Consider the following 18,898-nt stretch of genomic DNA (forward strand, 5'->3'; position numbering starts at 1 on the left):
CCCTTTTCTCCTCCTTTCTCTCTCTCACAGCTCCTGAGCTTTGCATCGCAATTTGTATGCCTTCCTTCTTGGTGCTCCGCCATTTCCTTAAACTGGGAATATATTTTTATTTATCTAAAATTTAAAATTTTGTCTCCCGCCCTTGACAGTGTCTCAGGGCGGCCCTTTTTCATCTCGGGGTTGCTGAAAGCTCTCCTTGCTGGGTTCCAGGAGCCCACGAGACAATCCGTGCGCCAGAGGGGGTTTTGAAAGCTAAATGCGTTGCAACAGGTGGACAGGATAAGCAGATGGAGGTGGCAAGGGTGGGGGCCTAGCGAGACAACGGGGGGCACCCATTAGCATAAGAAGGCGGAATGGTCGCTGCACACCAGCTGCTTTCCCATTGTTGGGAGCTCCGCGCAAGGGTGTTTGAAAGAGCCGTTTGAAGGGCGATGTAATGGTCCTGTTAGTGCTACGCGGACAGAAATTGCGCCTGTAAACCGGAAGATCACACGCAGTGTGAAGGCCGCTCGGTACCGCTGCGGGTGCTTTTGCTGTACTTTCCTTACTGCTCCGCTTATTTTTGAGCAAGTTCTTCCAGGTTCTGTTGGCAAGGGGGAGAGAAGGATTTCCAGGCGTGAGCATCATTGGGGTGCGTTATTAGCAAGGCCCGGGCTGCATGGTGCTTTCCCGAAAGGTCCAGCCACCCTGGGGGTGGGGAAATGCCCTTTGCAGGTCGCTGCTTCCAGGACTGCTTGAATCCACGGCCCCCCACAGTCCTTTCGGTTTCCAGGGCCTCCATCCGGCATTGGAGATGGAAAGCATCTAACTGAAAGATTCGTGGGAAAAGTCTTTGGAAGCACAAGCATTACACATCCAGCAGGATAATAAATTGTTGGTTTTGGCAGATGGGAAATCATTTGGGAGAGCTGGAAGAACACAGGAGTGAGTTTCAGTCCCTTGGGCTGTAGGTGCCCAGGTGTAGAAAGAAAGTCCATTTCATAGCGACCTTCTCTTGAGAGGATGGAGTACAGTCTGAAGGTGTTTCCTGCAGTGTGTCCACATGATGCATTTTGGGGTGGGGTGAAGACGTTGCATATGACCCTTCCATGAATCACCCAGTGGTGCAAAGCCGGGCAGGAGACCATTTGCAAAGAAGAGCTGCAGCTGCAGCAAGCACCATTTGATGTGGAACATTGGTGTGAAGTTCTGGCATTGCTTCTTTTAGGAGATTTTTTCCCTGTTCTTTCGTGCGGTTCCAGAGTGAGGGTCATTCCTCTTGTAAAATTAAGCCATGCACTGTGGACCACCTCCTCTAGAATCCCCGGTTTTTAACCGGGCACCATTAGAGATACTTCATCCCAAGTGGAAGGATGCATTCTGAATGCCGGGGGCCTTGAAAAAAGTGAGGGAGCCATGCATAAGGGATCAGATGAAATAAATGGCAGCAAGTGATGCATTTCCAATTCTTTATTTCCCATCTGGCAGGGCCTTGGTGGTTCTGTGCCTTTAGCATCCATGAACAGACGGAAATCCACCCGGCATATTCACTGCCCAACAGGGACAGTCCGATGGGAATAGGTGCACCTGTTGAAGGTCGGATTCCAGGAACTAGAGGTGGTAGCCTTCAGGGATGCCCTGAGACTGGGTCTGTAAGTAAGACTAGCCAAATTCCAGGCCTCGGGTGAATTAGTTACCTTCAAGTTTACTCTTGGTGCCTGGGAATGTGTCAGTTCTGCCTTCCCATGCTAGTCCAGAACCCCCAAAATTCCTGCACAGCCTTAAAAGTTTGATGCTGTTTTCCTGGGGAATCAGCAGCATTTTAACCAGCCTGCCTAAAAAAAAAAAAAAAAGCGCATTATTTTCCTCTAAGCTAGCTAAGGAAGTAGTTCTTTGAGATGAAGTTGTGTGTTGCTAAGAATACGTCTTGTGTTGATCGAAATAGTGGGTATACGGAATAGCACAAGGTATTTGTTCATCTGGATATAAGCATCCAGATGCCTTGGAGCATTGTATCTTTCCAAATTAGAGGCTTTTCTGTGTACTTTAAGATCATGCTCTATATTTAAACACCCTCCCAGTAGAGTTTCCCCTCTTTAAAACCTGCTTCATCCCTCAAAGTATGACTGCCTCTCATTAGGCCCATGTATCGCACTCAGTGCTAAAAAGCGTGGGGGGCGTTGGTTTTATTTTAACCCCCCTTTTTTTTACTAAAGAGGTACAATTCAATTTTCTGTATTGATTTATAGCTGTGGCGCGTGACTTTGGAGTTCCTGGGTCTGAACAGTGATCACCAAACCAACTGTGTTTTAATAACCTCTCATCTATATTTTTATGAGAGACCTCCTGTAAAAACAAACAGTAAGCACAGCTGGCCTAGCCTTTCTTATAACCTTTCCGAGACATTTTCCTCTGTATAGGATTTCCAGGGCCCTGAACATTCAGAGTTATAATTTGCAAACTGCCCATGTAATGTTCACTGAGGACATAATGGGCTTCCACAAGCAAGCCGCTGTTCGCATAGGTATCCTCTCCACGCTTTTGCAGTTGCAACTTTTCTAGTCCTCAGTTCCAGTGGTAAAACTGGTACCTAAAATCTGGAAACATAAAACAGCATTAATATATGCAGCTGGCAAAACCACCTTGTACAGTCCGGTTTCCAACCAGACTCAATCCGAGAGGTCAAACGAAGTAGGTACAGTGAAAGAATGCTAGTATAAGCAACAAGTTTTAAGCAACAGCAGAACGAGGTTAAAATAATAAAATGTGCTTTTAGGAGACGAGACTTCTAAAATGCATTCATTTAATTTAGAAATTTTATATTGCACTTTTATTGTCCCCCATATCCAAACAAAAATCACTCATGGTCTGGTACAGGAATAGAAATTGCATGAGTTCCATATAAAACCCGGATATTTTTCCCCAGTGTTGTTCTTCTTAGATGCCAGATCAGCACTTCCACTTTTTACCCAAATCCCACCACCATCTTTTCTCCCAGTTGGCATCTTCAAGCTTTATTTCCAGTTTCTCCTGAGTATGAGGAGGGGGTTAAGATCTCAATGTTTTTCTAGGTCAGTGGATTTCTTTTCTCTTTTACTTTCAGAGTCCACTTACATGGAATACTATTTCGCCAACTTTGTGTTCTCCAAATCCCATCGCAACTTCCAGGTTGGGGAAGGATGAATGGTTCATTGACTGAGTCAACTGAGTCTGTTAGATAATCTGTGTGCCAGGTCCTGTTTCATATTTCTGTCTGTCTGTCTGTCTGTCCACTCTAGGTCACTACTCTTGAGGACTCCTCTTTCATTATCTTCCTTGCCTGTCATCCGTACCTTCTGTTGCCAGCTTCTCTTTCATCAGCTATAGCTATATGTAAGGATTACGCTTTCCAGGATTTCTTACCTGTGGGCCCTTTTTGATGGGAAACAGCCAGAAATCTTTTCCATGTTCAACTGCCTGGTCAATTGAATTGTAGAATCAAATAATAATAGAATTGGAAGGGGCCAAAAAGGCTTTCGGGTCCAATCCTCTGCTCTCTCTTAAGTAAAAGCACCAGAACAAAGGTAATTATATTGAAACCATATTCCAGAGGAATAGAGGAGGCAGCATCTAGTGTTTTGAAAAGAAGCAGGTAGTTACTGAATCAGGATTATTCTGTCAACATTCACTCATGGTTGCGCTTGTGTTGATTCTTTCTTATTCTTTCTAACTTACCTGGAACTCTTGTATCTTAAATGTTCTTGGAAACTTGCTCCTCTTGAGTAGGTAATCCTTCCTTTGGGTTAGAGATAAGCTCATGCATTAGATGGATGCTTCTGTGTATGTGTGTGTCCATCCGGACAAATCAGTGACAACATCACATCATTTATCACGCCACCTGGACTTTGGTCCATGAAAACTTTCAAGTGAAGGAGGGAAGACCTCAGCAGTTTTAACTGAGTTACTAGATCATTAGATGACTTATTAGTGTTTGACCCTGCAGTGGGTTCTCAAGGTGCTAGGATGGCAAAGGTAAGAACAGGCTCTGAGCTGAAATCTGTCTCATTGGCTATGTCTTGTCTCAATTCTGATGATAAACACAGGAAGGAGCTCCCTCCACTGTGCTTGGGAATGGCTCTAGTTGAGAGGCCTCTGGGTACCCACCAATTTTGAAGGTTTCAGAGGACAAGAAGAAACAGTCCTTTTGGCATTCCAAGATGGCGCCATGACTGTTAAAGTTAACTCCATGACTGGGAACTGCCAGAGCAACCTCCAGGGGACTCCAGAGGATAAATGTGGTATTGCTCCCACCAAACCGCAAGCCCTCTTGGCTCACACCTGAGCAGGGTTTGTGCCTCAGTAGTGGAGCATGCAGAAGATCCCAGCTTGGTCACCAGCTTCTCCAAGTAGGGTTGGGAAGAACCTTGCCTAAAGTTCTGGAGAACTTTTCCCAGTCAGGGCCATCAGTATTGGGGTTGATGGGACACTGCCGAGTCAACGTAAGGCATTGTGACCACAAGGGAAGAAGGGGAGGTGGTTTTTTTCATTGGGCCTTCTGTGGAGGACCACCAGCATACCATTAGAAAGCCCGCCAGCTAACAAAACCGGGGGGTGGGGTCCAGATTGCATTCCAAGGACCTGGAATGCCTGCTTTCTCCTTTTTTCTTCCAGTCATGCCTTTGAGTTTTCAAACAGAGACTGTCCTATTTCTGACCTTTCTAGGCTGCTCTGGGACTCTGTTCGGCTGAAGTACGGGATAAAAATCCTACAAATAAATAGTAAATCAAGGTGATAGAAACTAACATTGTACATTAAGTCAAAGGACTTTTAAAACTTGTTGCCCATTTTTGGTATGAACTGCCCAGTGAACTTACAGATCTGCAGTTGCCAATGGCATGCCAAAAATAAATAAATAACTGGAAAGTCTGATTGCACCCATGGGAAATACCAGGATTATGTCAGATCTCGTAGCTCTATAAATTAAATTACGGATTATGGAATCTGTGTATTTTGTTGTTGTCTAGTTTTCACTTACATATTGGGTAAGGTTCAATTGTGTATGTGTTGGAGGTTAGACAAGTATTATGCAGAACGTATTTTCGGATCTACTGGTAGATTTCTGGATCATTTACAGTAGATTGACGATTTCTGACTGGCATTTGTTTAAAAAGAGCAACAGCCTGCCTCCCTTGCCTGTCTCCCTAAGTTTTTCCCTGACCCGAAGAAAGCTTGGAGTAACCAGAAGTGGATTTTGATGTAGAAAGACAGTGGTGCCCATTCTGTTCTGGTAGTCAGAACAGCTAGTTCCCGATCTCAGAGTGTTTTAATTCCAAGAGTATGCCTTTCGCCATTGAAGAATTTTGTGGTTCTGCTAAAACAAACCAAGCAAACAAAACCAAAGTAGATCCTGGAAAGCTGAGGTCTTCCCACCGCTCAGTGAGACTCTTGTAAGAATGGCTAGATGGCTACTTACCAGGGTTAGTAGTGAATTTCTTGCATCGGCATGGAGTCCAGCGGCCTCTGAGGTCCCTCCTTGCTGTGATTCATTGAGGAGGCCGGGCTGAGCGCCGGTCAGGACCTGAGGGGACCTGGAGAACGAAGCCGTGGGTTCCTGCATCTCCTAAAGCTTGCCACTGGGCCGGGCGGGAGGCACACCTGTCTTCCTTGCCGGCCCCTTTTGTGCTGCTACATGGCAAGACGCTCAGCAGACACGTTCGGTAACCACATTCCTCCTGCTTTTCCATGTGAGAGCCGTTCGCTCTAATTGCCCCGCGGGGGTTGTGTGAGCATCATGGACGGGGAGGGGATGCGATCGGAGGAGGCACTCTCCCTTGCTCCCAAGGTGTGGTTCCTTGTTATACAGATACTCTGCTGATCGCTGGCGTTGTGGCTGTGGAGGTGAGCTGAGTTTCAGGCAGTCATCCAGCAATCGCTGTTCTCCGCATTTTATTCTGGTGTGTGAGACAGCTACACATGTTAAGCTTCCGGCAGGGAATACAGTGTCAGACAGGTGAAGCACTGGGATGCCATTCTGGCACGAATGTGCATCTGGAACCCTGACTGCCACTGGTTTGAAAACATGCGCTCGTGTTCATGGTGCGTGGCTGCAGGAAGCACGGGTCGACGTCTCCTTCAGCAGCTATCCTTGTCGATCAGCCCTGAAAGTGGTCGATTGGACCACTCGGCACACCGTATTTTTCTGTCTATAAGACGTCCCCGTGTATAGGGCACCCCCCACTTTTCTTACCCATCTCCGAGTGAGCAAGCCGCTACTGCTTTTGCTGCCCCCTCACACGTGCGTGCCACCTTGACGCAGTTCTTCTCTCTGCCCCCCGTGTATAAGACGCCCTTCCATTTTGAAGTAAATAGTTTTAAGAAAAAGTATCGTCTTATACACGGGAAAATACGGTAATTTACTTCACTTGCTTTCGTTGTTTGGTGGCCATTGTGCAGATTCCTACCCTGGAGCAGTAAACCATTTGGGCAGTGGTTGAGCATGGAGGGGATGCGTGGTGTTTGAGGGCACTGTCCGAACCAGGAGCATGGAATGGGCCTTGCCTTTGCAGAAAAGTGACTCCTGGATCCATTTGTGCTTGATTAGCGTTGGTATGCACCATACCAACCCGTTGCTTCCATTTGTATTTGATTCGCATTTTCCTTCCACGGGAATGAAGCATGTAACATGCAGATTAAGTGAATTGTCCATGAGGTCTTTTATCTGCATATCCTTTTGGAAATACCAAAACCAATGCGAGTGCAAGCTTACGTGATGGACCAGGGGCTTGTTGCCATATTCAGAGTTGCCCAAACTCATTCTGGACCGCAGGAGAATGCAGGTAGAGTTGTTTAAGGACCTGGAGGCAGGTAGGGCGGAAGAGGCGGAGGGAGAAAAGGCATGGCGGGAGAAATACCAAACCGCGTGCAAGGAGCAATCGGATGGTCTGAGGATGTGGCAAACTTTACAGGTAAGGAGAAGGCAAAAGCTCTTTGAGCTGTAAATTTCACAGCCCCTGTTGCTGCCTTTTGCAAGGGTATCCTGTTTCTACCCAGGAAAGCAGAAGTAGCCCAGCTGAACTCCACAATTGCCTCTTTCAAGCATCCAAGGGAAAACAGCAGGGAATTACCAATAGACCTTTCCGCAGTTATTGAACACCCCAAATGCTACTGATCTAGAGTGTTCAGCGCAACAGGAAGAGGCCTTCCAGGAGTAATTCAGTGGTAAATTGCCAGTGCAGACATGTTCCTGGGTTAGGTCATCCAAATGTTTCAGCATCTACTTAATCCTTCATTCAGCTGTTGTAAAATAAAAAGATTAAAATAAAATAGACAGCAACGTGTATTACAGTGCTCTTATCTCCGGATGCATCTGAACTGTAGCCTCTAGTCTTTGGGGTTTGGTATTTATGCAGTAAACTGGAAATGCCAAGAAGTTGGCTGGAAACTTCAAAAACCTGCTGTCTTTTTTAAGGTTCGCTTTTAAAAATATTTACGAGAATGTCCACTTGCCAAGTCCTATGAAATGTAAACTTGATTGTTCAGCAACCCCACTGAATTGCCATGAGAGTGTTGCCTTTTATATAGAGTGAATTTGCTAAATTCATCTCCCAAATCAAAGGGCTGTAATCTTCCCTCTCTAAACCTGATACAGTATGTTAATTTCATCTATTTCAGGGTTGCCTGGACATTAACCAACCAAGCATGAATGGAAGGGCCAAGATTAGTCTTCCAATTTTGAGTTGCTAGGATTCCGGCTGTTACCAATAAATGGAAAATTAATTCGGTCTGGGATTTAGTATCCATCTCTTCCAAGATAACCTACACATATGAAATTAGGGTCTGTATGTTGTTCCGTTTTGGAAGGGGGTCAGGGTTGGAGTGCAATTCCTTCATTGCCGCTCTGTTGTGAGCCTGTTCTTCAAGCATAAACTAAAGCATTCTTACATCCACATAGCTTCTACAATCGCCGATACAACTTCTTCAGGACAAATGAGGGGTTTTGCATATATGAATTGCAACATTTGGATGTCTTTAAATCAAACATACTACTCCTGAGAGAACATGATTTTTTGGTGGTTTCTATTATATATGAACGGCGGAGTACAGGGAATATGAGAAATCTCCTAGGTTCGTATTTTAATGCAAGATTACCTGATCCACCTATGCATAAACTGATTGGTGGTGTATTTTGTGAACTGCCCAGAGAGTTTCAGATGTTGGGTTGTATAGAAGTTAACTAAATAAGGAAATAGGCATACTTTCCCTGATATCGCAATGCAGTTTGCAAATAAAATTGTACAAAAATGCATTTGATTGGGAGAAAGTGAATGTAACATGCTGCATAAGAAGGTGCAACACAGCCATAATAGGGGAATCACTTGCTCCTTGGAAAAGTGGCTACAGCATGTACATTTGCAAAATGTGCACAAGAGCATGTACAGATTTCCATGTGGGTTCCCCCCTCCCCCAGTCGTCCAAGCTGCTGCAAACAATGGAACAGAATGAACTTATGGGAGCCAGTGTGGTGTAATGCTTACAGGCTTAATGGGACTGGGACTTGGGCGGTCTGGGGTCCTCTCAGGAAGAGGAGAATGATGTCAGCCTCTTGGAGTTCTTAAAAAAAAGGAAAAGGACGGGATATAAATCTAATGAATAAATAATATCTCAGTGTAGGAAAAATTAGAAATGGGGCAGAACAGAGGTTGGCAGGGTTGATGGAGAAGATGGGAAAGCTCCAAGCCAGATGCTGTAGTGTCCTCTCTGACACTTTGCATCCAAGGTGACCACGTGCTCATTAGTCCTTGTGTTGAGGGAAGCTCTTGATGATGGTGGCAGGTTTTATTCTTATAGCCATGCTTGCGGAGTCTCTTTCGAGTCTTCACCTGTGATCATTGGGCTAATCTCGTTCTTGCAAGTCCGGGAAAGAAGAAGAAGGTTCCGAGTGTGAGCGAGTGCACAGGTGAGCCACTGGGAAGTTGGCACCATTGAAGGTGACTGTAACGCCTGTGAAAACAGAGAGCTGTTACAGTCATCCGAGCGCCTCTCATAACAGAGACGTTGCATTGAGAGCGCCAGTGCAAGCCAGGCATTTGTAGCCATGGTGTTAAAGCAGTTCATCCAGGCCTGTGTTGTCTTGTGCAAAAGCGACAAGACTTCTCCGCTTCTCTCTGCTTGCCTCCTTTGCTTTCATCACTCTCCCTGTGACTCCTGCCCTGGGAAACTTTTTTTAAAGTTTTTTTTTTTTTTCTTTTAAAGTGCAGCTTGCCAGATTTTCATTCAAGGTCTTTGACTTCATTCAGCTTAGAACTCCAGGAGATCCACATTTGGGGCTCACTTGGGGGGAAATGCATAAATAAGTGTGGGAAGAGTGGCTAAGGTCGTCAGCTGCCGATAACGAGCTGCATCTATTTTGGAAGTTTTCAGAGAAGATACATATCTCATGACATCACCTTCTGTGGCGAAGATCAGCTGGCATGTTTCTTGAGGTCATGCAAATGAAACTACTTCATGGGCAGTGCGCGGGTTTCCACAGCTGTTTGGGTATTTTTCAGCCTGTCAGAATGACTGGCTGGGGATCGTTCGCCTCTGTGGAGTGTGAGCAGGCAGAGTTCACAGTGACCTTAAAAGACAAAGCGAAACACCTTTCTGGCCAAGAATGGCAGCCACTTCCTGTTCCTGGAACACGGCTTAGCCTAGCTTGGTGCAAGTGGGGTGTGGGCCGGAGGTGTTTCCAGGAAGGCGACTTCTTCAGAGAGTCGTTGTGTGGTGTAAAAATGAAATGAATGAATGAATGAGGTTTTGGTGGACGTTCTGCATCGTGATGCTCAGCCTCTTCCCCAGCAGGCCCAGTGGCTTGCACGGCTAGAAGAGATGAACTCTATTCTTTGTTTTGGTCTCACTTCCACATGTTCTGTAGAAAGAGTCTTCAATAGCTCTTTCTTTTGTAGGCACCGTTTTTTCCCTTAGATTCCATTATTTTGAACATACCCTTTCCCCCAGCCCACAGTGGCTTTCTACCCCATATCTTGCTCCCCAAGGATGCACTACTCAACTTTGCAGAAGGCCCTGTGGAGAATGAGTTTCGTCACTGCTTTCCTTCCACATCCGTGCTTACCCATTTTCTTTCCTACCACCCAGCTCCTTGTGGGCCCTTGTGTGCATTTGGTTTCCACCATCAAATAGCCCTCTGCCATTTTCTGTTCCCCTGGGAATTGCATGTGGGAAGGGTCTGGAGATTCACAGTCCATGGTGGCTTCCTTTTGAAAAGGGCAACTTGTTTCAGGGTCCCTTTGAGTATGTGTTGTTCCCCATTGGGGTCTGATGTTGGACTGGAAGCCAGCGTAAACTTCCTGCTTTTTCTCCAAAGGAAGCTGCGGGTTTTGGTTTTGTCTGGAAAAAAATCCATTCCTTGATACCCAAGAAAGTTGGTATATCAAGTGGTGGGAAATCCCTGTTTTCCATCCTTGATTAATATTCACTGGTGATGGATGATTAGAAGTAAGTGAGAAATTTGTTGAGTCTCGATTTTCATACAAGAGCTTATACATTTACACCTCCTGGAACTGAAGAGAGACCCAGTTGTACTTTGTGTTTGGCAGTCGGTACACTTCCAAGTTTGTGATACATTCTGTGAAAGAAAATGAGGGTAGGAGTATTTGACAACATACACACCTTTGGAAAATATGCAAAGAAAAAGATGCCCATTAGTAAAATGTGAAGAAACACATTTTAGCTGATTTGGGTAGGTGTCTAGAAATGTATACATTAAAAATGTGCACTAAGTGTGCAGATTTTGAAAATGGTGTACCAAACTATGTGCAGATTTCTTGCTCTGTTTTTCTTGGGTGGGGGCATAGAACCTAAGAGTGGAGATTTCTCCTCCTCTTCTTGTTTTGAACTAGGAGCAAAAGTGGCGGTTCACTCCTTCCCAGTTTTTAGAAAACGGTACATCTTGACCAGCAGAGAACGACTTTGAAAAGCTCCAGTCCTAGAAGGTGGCAGTTCCTAGGACTCTAGTGGAGAAGCGTCAGGTTGACCGACGCAGTGAGCCAGGAAGGTTCCAAGACCCAGGTTGGCTCTTGCACTGAGGAGTTTCCCAGAGACACATAGAAGGAGACAGTTAGGCATCTGGAGGGGGGACTCAGAAAGGCCTGAAAGGCCACGAGCACTTGGCCTGAGAAGGAGCTCATGCATTGATTGGAAGAAAACAGCCAACTCTTTGGCTGTGCGTTTCTGGTTTTTCTGAACGATGCATGGAGCCAGCAGCTCCTGAAGAGCCTGAGAGCAGATGGGCACAATCCATCCCGCAACTGCGGTGAGCAGTGCTCTCAGGTTAGTTGCAGAGACGTTGGAGTTCTCATTTCTGGCTCGGCAATGAAGCTGAGTTGCTTTGGGCACTCTGGGGGATCTTTTCATGTGTTCCTCAAAAAGCAGTGGGAGGCTGGCGTGTCGGTGAGTTCAGCTTGCTTCCGTTCCATTTGCATGTGCTGTTGGGTTGCTTTATGCATTGCCCTTAAAGCTTGTTTAAAGATACTTGAGAAGATCCCTCCCTGGCAAATTCTAGCTCAGTTCTGACATCAAGGAAAACCTTGACTTGTGCCAGTCATAGTTGAGAAGGCAAACCACAATTTTGAGATGCTTGCTCACTTTCACTTTCCTCTGTTTGGCACACTAGTCAGTGGGTGCAAAGAACTCAACAAAAAATGACAGAACTCTGGTTTGCCTGTTTAGACATTACACCAAACAGTAGCACAAATCATGATTTGCAGTCCCACCTCAAACCATGGTGTCTGATCCTGGTTGTGAACTGCTCAGAGAGCTTTGGCTGTTGGGTCATGTATTAATAGAAATGAATGAATAAATGAATGAATTCATTACAATCGATTGCAAATTGCAGCCGATCAATTCTGTGGTGAGCCTAAGGTTTTTATGTCTCTCCATCACCCCTTCCTATTCTTCCTTTTAGAGTTTCCCATTAAGAAGCCAAGATATCAAAGTACATGTTGGACCTTATTTATCTTACAGAAATACAATTGGAATTTCTTCAAGTTTTTATTCAATTGGAATCTGTGGTGTAGTCTTAGTTAAAAATGGAAGCATTTAGTCTTATGTGTGAAAGAAGTCAGTAGAGGAGAGCTCATGAACTGATCATTTAAACTATGGTTTGGACAATGATCTGAACTGGGCAATTGCCCTAGGTTTCTTAACCACTGTTTGGCATAATATTTAAATTGAGCCTTGGATCTGACAGGCACCAATAGTATGTGTTTCGGGTATAGGAGAATCTGTTCTTGGGCACATAGCTTAAACATATCGCTTACCGATTCTCGTGCACCTGTGACGCATGCATTTTTTGACATAAAAACCAGGAAGCGAAACTTGCGTCTAGTTTCGCTGTGATTCACTTCTGTACAGAAATAGGAGTAACGAAAAACAGAAAGGTTCCATGTCAGAAGAAAGGCTAAAAACGTAATGATTATTGCTGTTCTGATTAGCACTGCTGAAAAGATTTAATCTAGAAAGGCCATGGAGTGGAAGTCGCACAAGTTTCTGGTTAACAGGTAAAGATGGGAGAACAGAGAAGCAGGTCCTGGATCAGATCGAGCCAAAACTTGTCCTGGAAGCAAAAATGACGAAACGGAGGCTGTCCTGCTTTGGGCACATCATCAAAAGGCAAGGCTGACTGGAGAAGACGGTCACACTAGGGAAAGTCGAATGCAGAAGAGAAGAGGAAGACCAGCGATGGGATGGATCAGTTCCATAGAGCATAGAAGCAGAGTGAGTCGGGAGGTGTCCCCTGGGCCATCTAGTCTGACCCCTGGCTCCAGCCGGCTCCGCTCCCGACATGCCGTCCACAAAGGAAGCCACAGCCTGGGGTTTACAAGAGCTGAGCAGGGCTGTGAAGAGCAGGGCATTTGAGGAGTGTTCATTCAGAGGGGCACTAAGAGGTGACTTTTCAGCCTGGAGAAGAGGAGACTCCAAGGGGATCTGTTGGCAACATACACATACGTGAGGGGTGTCGCATGGAGGTGGGGAGAGACCTGTTCTCCCCTGCAGAGGAAGGCAGGACGTATTCCAGTGGAGCCAAGCTCAGGGAACCAAGGTTCAGTTTGGAGGCCAGGAAGCACTTCCTGACAGTCAGGACCCCGAGGGTATGGAATGGGCTTCCACAGGAGGGGGTTGAAGCCCCATCGGTGAGGGTGTTCAAGGATAGGCTGGACATGCACATGGTAGGCATGTTGTGAGTGCAGCCGGCTAGAGCCAGGGGTCAGACTAGATGGCCCAAGAGGCCCCTTCTGACTCGCTTTGTTTCTGTGTTTCTATGCAGATGGAGAACACAGGTTAGATCATGGTTTATGCAAATGGGAGTGAAGGAGAATCAGTTATCTCTTTATTATGCAGAATATATGTGGCTCACTAGTACTTGCCACCAGGTTGCCCTGTGAAGCTGTATGCAACCTGAACGTGTTGTGTATGAGAGACTTCTCCAGTGCGCATGGACATCCCATATGGCCTGGTCATCAGCCAAAGCCCTTTTCCGTATATTTGGCCCATTGTGCCGCCACAACCCAGCAAAATCCAATATTGCTTGCAGGGGATGCTAATCATGGAACAACCTGTCCGTTTACTTCTATAACTTCATTTTCTCCAGTCACAAGTTCCTTCCATTTGAGCTTCTGCACCACTTTGCAAAAGTCCTCATGAAAACGCACACTCATGTCTTCTAGCCAATTCCCCTTAGCTTGCACAGGTTTTCACGCATTATGTGTGCATATATAAATGTGTGTGTATTCTGTTCCCCCAATGTACTCATTTTTAACACAGCCCTTGCTTGGAGAGCTGTGATGCAAAATTTACCCTGTCGTAAATACCAGAGGATAGTTGCATTCTGGTTTGTCGTGCGTTAGTTCAGGAGCTGCGAATTGTGTTGGTCCATATTAAAAGGCGAACCAGACAATTTTCTCCCCCATCCCCAGTGAAGGGTGCTGGAGCGGGGATTTTGTGTCTGCTACCACCATGAAGGATCTAATCATCACAACCTACTGTGTGCACTGCCATTGTGTGGGAGCCGTTTTGGCCGGGCTGGACACTGGGTTAGTAATGCTTCTATCAGCCCTCTGTACCTCCTTCAAGACACAGGACTTAAAAATGTCGAGTTGCTTGAGACAGGCAAGGAGTGGACAGTCAAGTTGGAATAGTTAATTGGTGCTTTTGTCCTGTTATCCAGTGCGAAGCTCCACAGTGAAAACCTCGCCCTAGTTCCAGAAAATAGACAAATCTATATTTCCAGTGTCAGTGGCTCTTGGTAAACCGTGGGAAGACGCCCCCTCCCTCAAGGTAATCCTCTTTGATTCCTTGACTGTGAGGGCTCCCCCTCTCTTTTCTGCAGCTCCTCCTCTCCTGCATACTTGCACTGAGTCCCCTGCATTGGGTTTCCTGCTTTCCTGACCCCTCTGCATCCCTGTGCCTTTAAATAGAGCTCCAGTCTCTCTGCCACCTGGAAAACAAAATGCCCCTCCGCTGCTTTGTGTATTTATGAGCTACTTCGGTCAGGAAGTAATTGGAACTGGTTAAGGGCGGCTGAGGGCAGAGAGCACCGCAGCTTGCCGTTCGGAGATAGCATCTCCTAGCCAGTGTTTCTCCCATCACATCATGTGAAAAGGAGAGAGAGAAGGCTAATAGGTGAGACGGGCCATTTTATTTTTTAATTTTTTCCTCCTCCGGGCATAACGTTGGAAGGCAAACATGTGTAGCTGGTGACCCGGCGAGCCGTGCGTTGCAAGCTTCAAGGCGCTTGACCTCCCCTCTGTTTCTGCAGCCTTGGGCAGCAGCAAAAAAGGGGAGTTAATTGAGACCTTGGCAGGCCACCAGACTTGGGTGGTGGGTCATTCTCAGCTGAGCGGGTCGCAGCTTGACCGTGCTTGTTTCATCGAGGCTGTGTGGCAAGGTCAGCCCATGCAGGAAGCATTTCGGATTTTTTCTGCCCAAAAATCCCCCCCTTGCATTGGCGTCTTAGATCTTGCATGAGTGCCTCGTTGAGGCATGCATAAGGCATTCCCGGGTGCTTTGTACTACAGATGCTTTGGACTACAGCTCCCAGAATTCCTGATCATTGGCCATGATGGTTGAGAGTGACGGGAGGTTGGCGTCGCATCGTTTGATGCCTCCCGGAATCCTGTTGCCTCTAAGGACAGACCTGGTGGTCTCATTGCAGATTTTCAGGATTGTACTCATTCCATCCCCTTTTACATCTATGCACTTGTTTGTCCCCTTCAAAAATTCTGCACAGAAGTACGCTCTTTTTTGCACGTACTTCTTGTGGGCATTTTTCTAAAATCTGCATTTTCCCTTTTCCATTTTTTCCAGACTTAGTGGATTGCCAAGTCCAGAAAAGTGCAGATCCCAAGGGGCTACTGTGTGTCATCTTACGGAGGGGTTCAGGAGCTGATTTGGAAGCTTGAGAGGGTTCCTGGCTGGTAGCCGAGGGTCAGACTAGATGACCCAAGAGTCCCCTTCTGATTCACTATGTTTCTATGTTTTCCAGAATGTGAACTTGCTTTAAAAACAAAAAAAAAAAACTTTGTGGGTGGATGCACCTTGACTTACTTGGCCTACCAGCTCTCCTTTTTCATTTTCTGCCTGGGGGAAGCAGTGGCCCTGTTAGCTGACTCACCTGTAAAAGGAGCCAGGACAGCAACCAAGAAGTTGCAGCGGCATCCTGGCGGAACTTCTTCCTTCTTTTCCTAGGCATTTCATTGCATGATAGGACAATTACACCAGCTGGTTTTTTAACAGGGCTACCTTGTACTGAAATCGTTCTTGCTGTTAAATTGCTTTAAAATTCTCTGAATGAAGATTTTTACGTGGCTTTCTATTGTACTTTTCTTCATTGTTGTGAATGAGCCACAAAGCTTGCTGCATTGGGCAGTATGGAAAGGAAAGGAAAAATACAATACTAATTATTCCTCTGAACGAACTAGTTCAGTCGGGATAGTCATGGCAAGCACCGTGTGATGTCTGCCTGCCATTAGAGGCCAAATTCAGGGTTTTTAAGAGCCAAATGTTTGACGCGCCGGCCCTGGAATGTGCTTTAGCTTCTCCCACCTTTCCAAATTTTTGATCGCAAGTTCTTTGGAAGCTGGATATGCAGAAATGCATGAATTTTGGTCATTTCTTGTAACAAGCAAACATTCTCATAAAAAGCAAGCAGCCAAACTGAAATTGCATTCTCATGTATTCTGACCCTTTCTGCTTGGATGTGCTCTAAATGGGACAATATTTAAATGACTTTTTATGATGCAAATGTTTAAACATTTCCCCCAAAGACAGGACTTGTTGCTTTATGACTAATATTAAATAGAAAGTGAAGAGAGAGAGAGAGGGCGAGAGATAAATGTTTCTCGGATGAGGTCTTGTGTACTAAAACTCAGCCTAGGTTGCCATTTATGGTTGGGTGTAATAAAGCTCTTTGAAACGCAGGTTTACAATGTGAATGTAGACAGACTTGTATCTCTGAGAGCTGCGGTTGGGACCGTCTTTAGGAAGTGTCCCTTCTACTTTATGGGGAGAGGCAGCTAAAATCTATTGTCTGAGGTGCGGCAGGTGTGTCATTTCCTGATCTAATGACCTGTGAACAGCAGAGTTCAGGCTAAAATTAAGACTCTCATCAAAGCCACAATGGAGGCGTGAGATGGGGAACCCAGGTGAAAGGAGACTCCAAAGGCATGTGGTTTATTTATAGTGAGGTGGTGCTGATTCATAATTTTAGGATGGTTGTGTGTACACAGGTGAAACCCTGAAGACCTTCAAAAGTGAAAGCTCAGAGCAAGTGTTGCTGAGGGAGCCCCAGCCCTGACTGTCACAATGAAAGTCACACATTGACTTCTTGGCATTTATCACATAATGGAATTGTGGTGTTAAACAGACTAAAAGAAACCATCTATTAATAAAGACAGCAATAATAATCAAATGCTTTTACAAATGGTTTTTCTCTTAAAAGCTACTCACAACAACTTAAAGTAACCACTAATCGAGTCAGAAGAATTAAAAATAGCACTCGCTTCAAAATACTCTGCTTTAAAACAGCAAAACATACATTAAAATAGAGCCAAGAAACAGCTAGACCATTAATAAAAGGAAAAGCTCATATGAACTGAGCTGTCTTCTCTTTGCTTTTGTTGTCAGCTTAACGGCTTGGCAGATCGCTTCCCTGAACAGAGAATGGAGGTACCATTGCAGAAAAGGCCCTGCTGTATATATAGGCTTCCCATTTCACCCAGTTCACTGCACCATTAATACACACCGGTGTGATGCATGGCCCGGTTTTTCAGTATGAAGTTGCAGCCATTCTTTGGTGAATGCCTCCAGAAATGTCATTTGCAAGGTCAAGAAATCCAGAGAGTTAGACAGAAGCCTTACGAATGACTCAGAAGATATGCACATGTTTGGGTGAACATGGGACAGAGCGCACATGTACAGCAGTGGGGAAGTGTGCTTGGAGTTGCAGGCATTTGGATTCCTACGCATCTGTCCAGCGTAAGTGGTAAGAGTGGCATCTGTGCTGAGCTTGTTTTCCTCAATTGCCCTGACGATACAAACCCAGGAATGATGCTTGCTGGCAAGCAGCGTATTAAAGCTCTTTTCCCCCTGCTTGGTTGGAGTACTTGCTCAAACTATTTGGAGGAGCGCTCTTTTTTTTTAAGGTAAATGTTTCAAGGTGTTCATTTGGTCCATTTTTACTGAGATGCTGAATACTTACTGGGGCAGACTAAGGAATCTGCAAGTTGATTGCAAAGAAGGCCACCTCTTGTATTTATTTTGTTTTAAACTGCCCAACAGAAAAGAGGCCTGCCTGCCTTGTTTTCCCTTTAGCTGCCATGGCCGGCTTTTTCAGTGGAAAGCTGGGAGCAGAAACAAACCTTAAATAAATACGTATTTAACGCTCTCCTTGATCCTCTTCTTTTAATGGCGAGTTGAGTTTCTCATACCCTGTTTTCATAATTAACTATTGCTGTCTATTCGTTTATCTCTCTATCCATCAATCTAGCCATCTAATCATCTTCCCCGTTCCGCTTTCATAAGGCTTGAAGTGCTGCTATGGAAAACAGCAGCTGCACACTGTATGTACCAGGAACCCTATTCATTCGTGTGCTTTAATGGCCCTTTGTCCAAAGTCTGCGTTGGAGGCTGCCCTGTCCTGCCTACTCCGGTCACATCCCACGGATTTGAATCGTGACAGCTCGCCACCCCCAGACACTCCTGCTTGCGCATGGAAAGAACCATCTGCTGATTCAGAGAAGCTGCTCCTTTCTTGCTTTCTCTTTAAGGCATTTTCTCTTTTGTTCCAAAAGGAAACTCAAATCAGACCAGTATTTGAAGCTTTCTCTCTTTTGTTCTTTTCTTTTCTTTTTTTTTAAAGACGGGCTTGTATTGTGTCTCCTGCTCCCCATGGAAAAGTTGTCTTCTTTCTTCTTCTTCTTGTCTTGAATTCGATTCCCTGTCATTCGGCAAACATGTCACAGGTTGCAGCTGCTGCTGTCAGCTGGGAAAGGGAGTCCCTCCAGTTTAACACACACACACACACACACACACACACACACAAATAAATGACTTCTATGGCTGTGTTACTCTCCTGGCTGAAAAGCAGAAATGATCCCATCCCTTTAGCCTTCCCACCTTCCAGGCTCAAAATTTCTGGCCTCTTTGAGAAAGTTTAAGGGTTCTGGGGGCTTGCTAGGGCTGCAGGTGGGGGTGTTCTGGGATTTAATTAGGTCCTTATGAGGTCCAACGGCAAGGATCTTATCCCCATCTCCTGGCTTAGGGTGGCGATCAGCACTTTGCTGAATGTTGTTCTCAGCTGAGATCTTACTCCAAAGCATCTCAAAATACTATTTTGGGATGAGATACATTTAGAAGTGCATATGTTGAGAGAAAAATATGTTTA

The 18,898-nt window shown here is 45.5% G+C and overlaps 1 protein-coding gene across 1 annotated transcript in view; it reads left to right on the forward strand.

Annotated features, from left to right (window-relative positions):
- The window catches only part of SETBP1 (SET binding protein 1), a 278,530-nt gene that overhangs the window by 23,088 nt on the left and 236,544 nt on the right, over positions 1–18,898 (forward strand). The gene's annotated exons all lie outside the window — the stretch shown is intronic.

The sequence above is a fragment of the Varanus komodoensis genome, unplaced genomic scaffold, assembly GCF_004798865.1.
Source record: "Varanus komodoensis strain SLA01 unplaced genomic scaffold, ASM479886v1 scaffold22, whole genome shotgun sequence".
NCBI classification, from domain to species: Eukaryota; Metazoa; Chordata; class Lepidosauria; order Squamata; family Varanidae; genus Varanus; species Varanus komodoensis.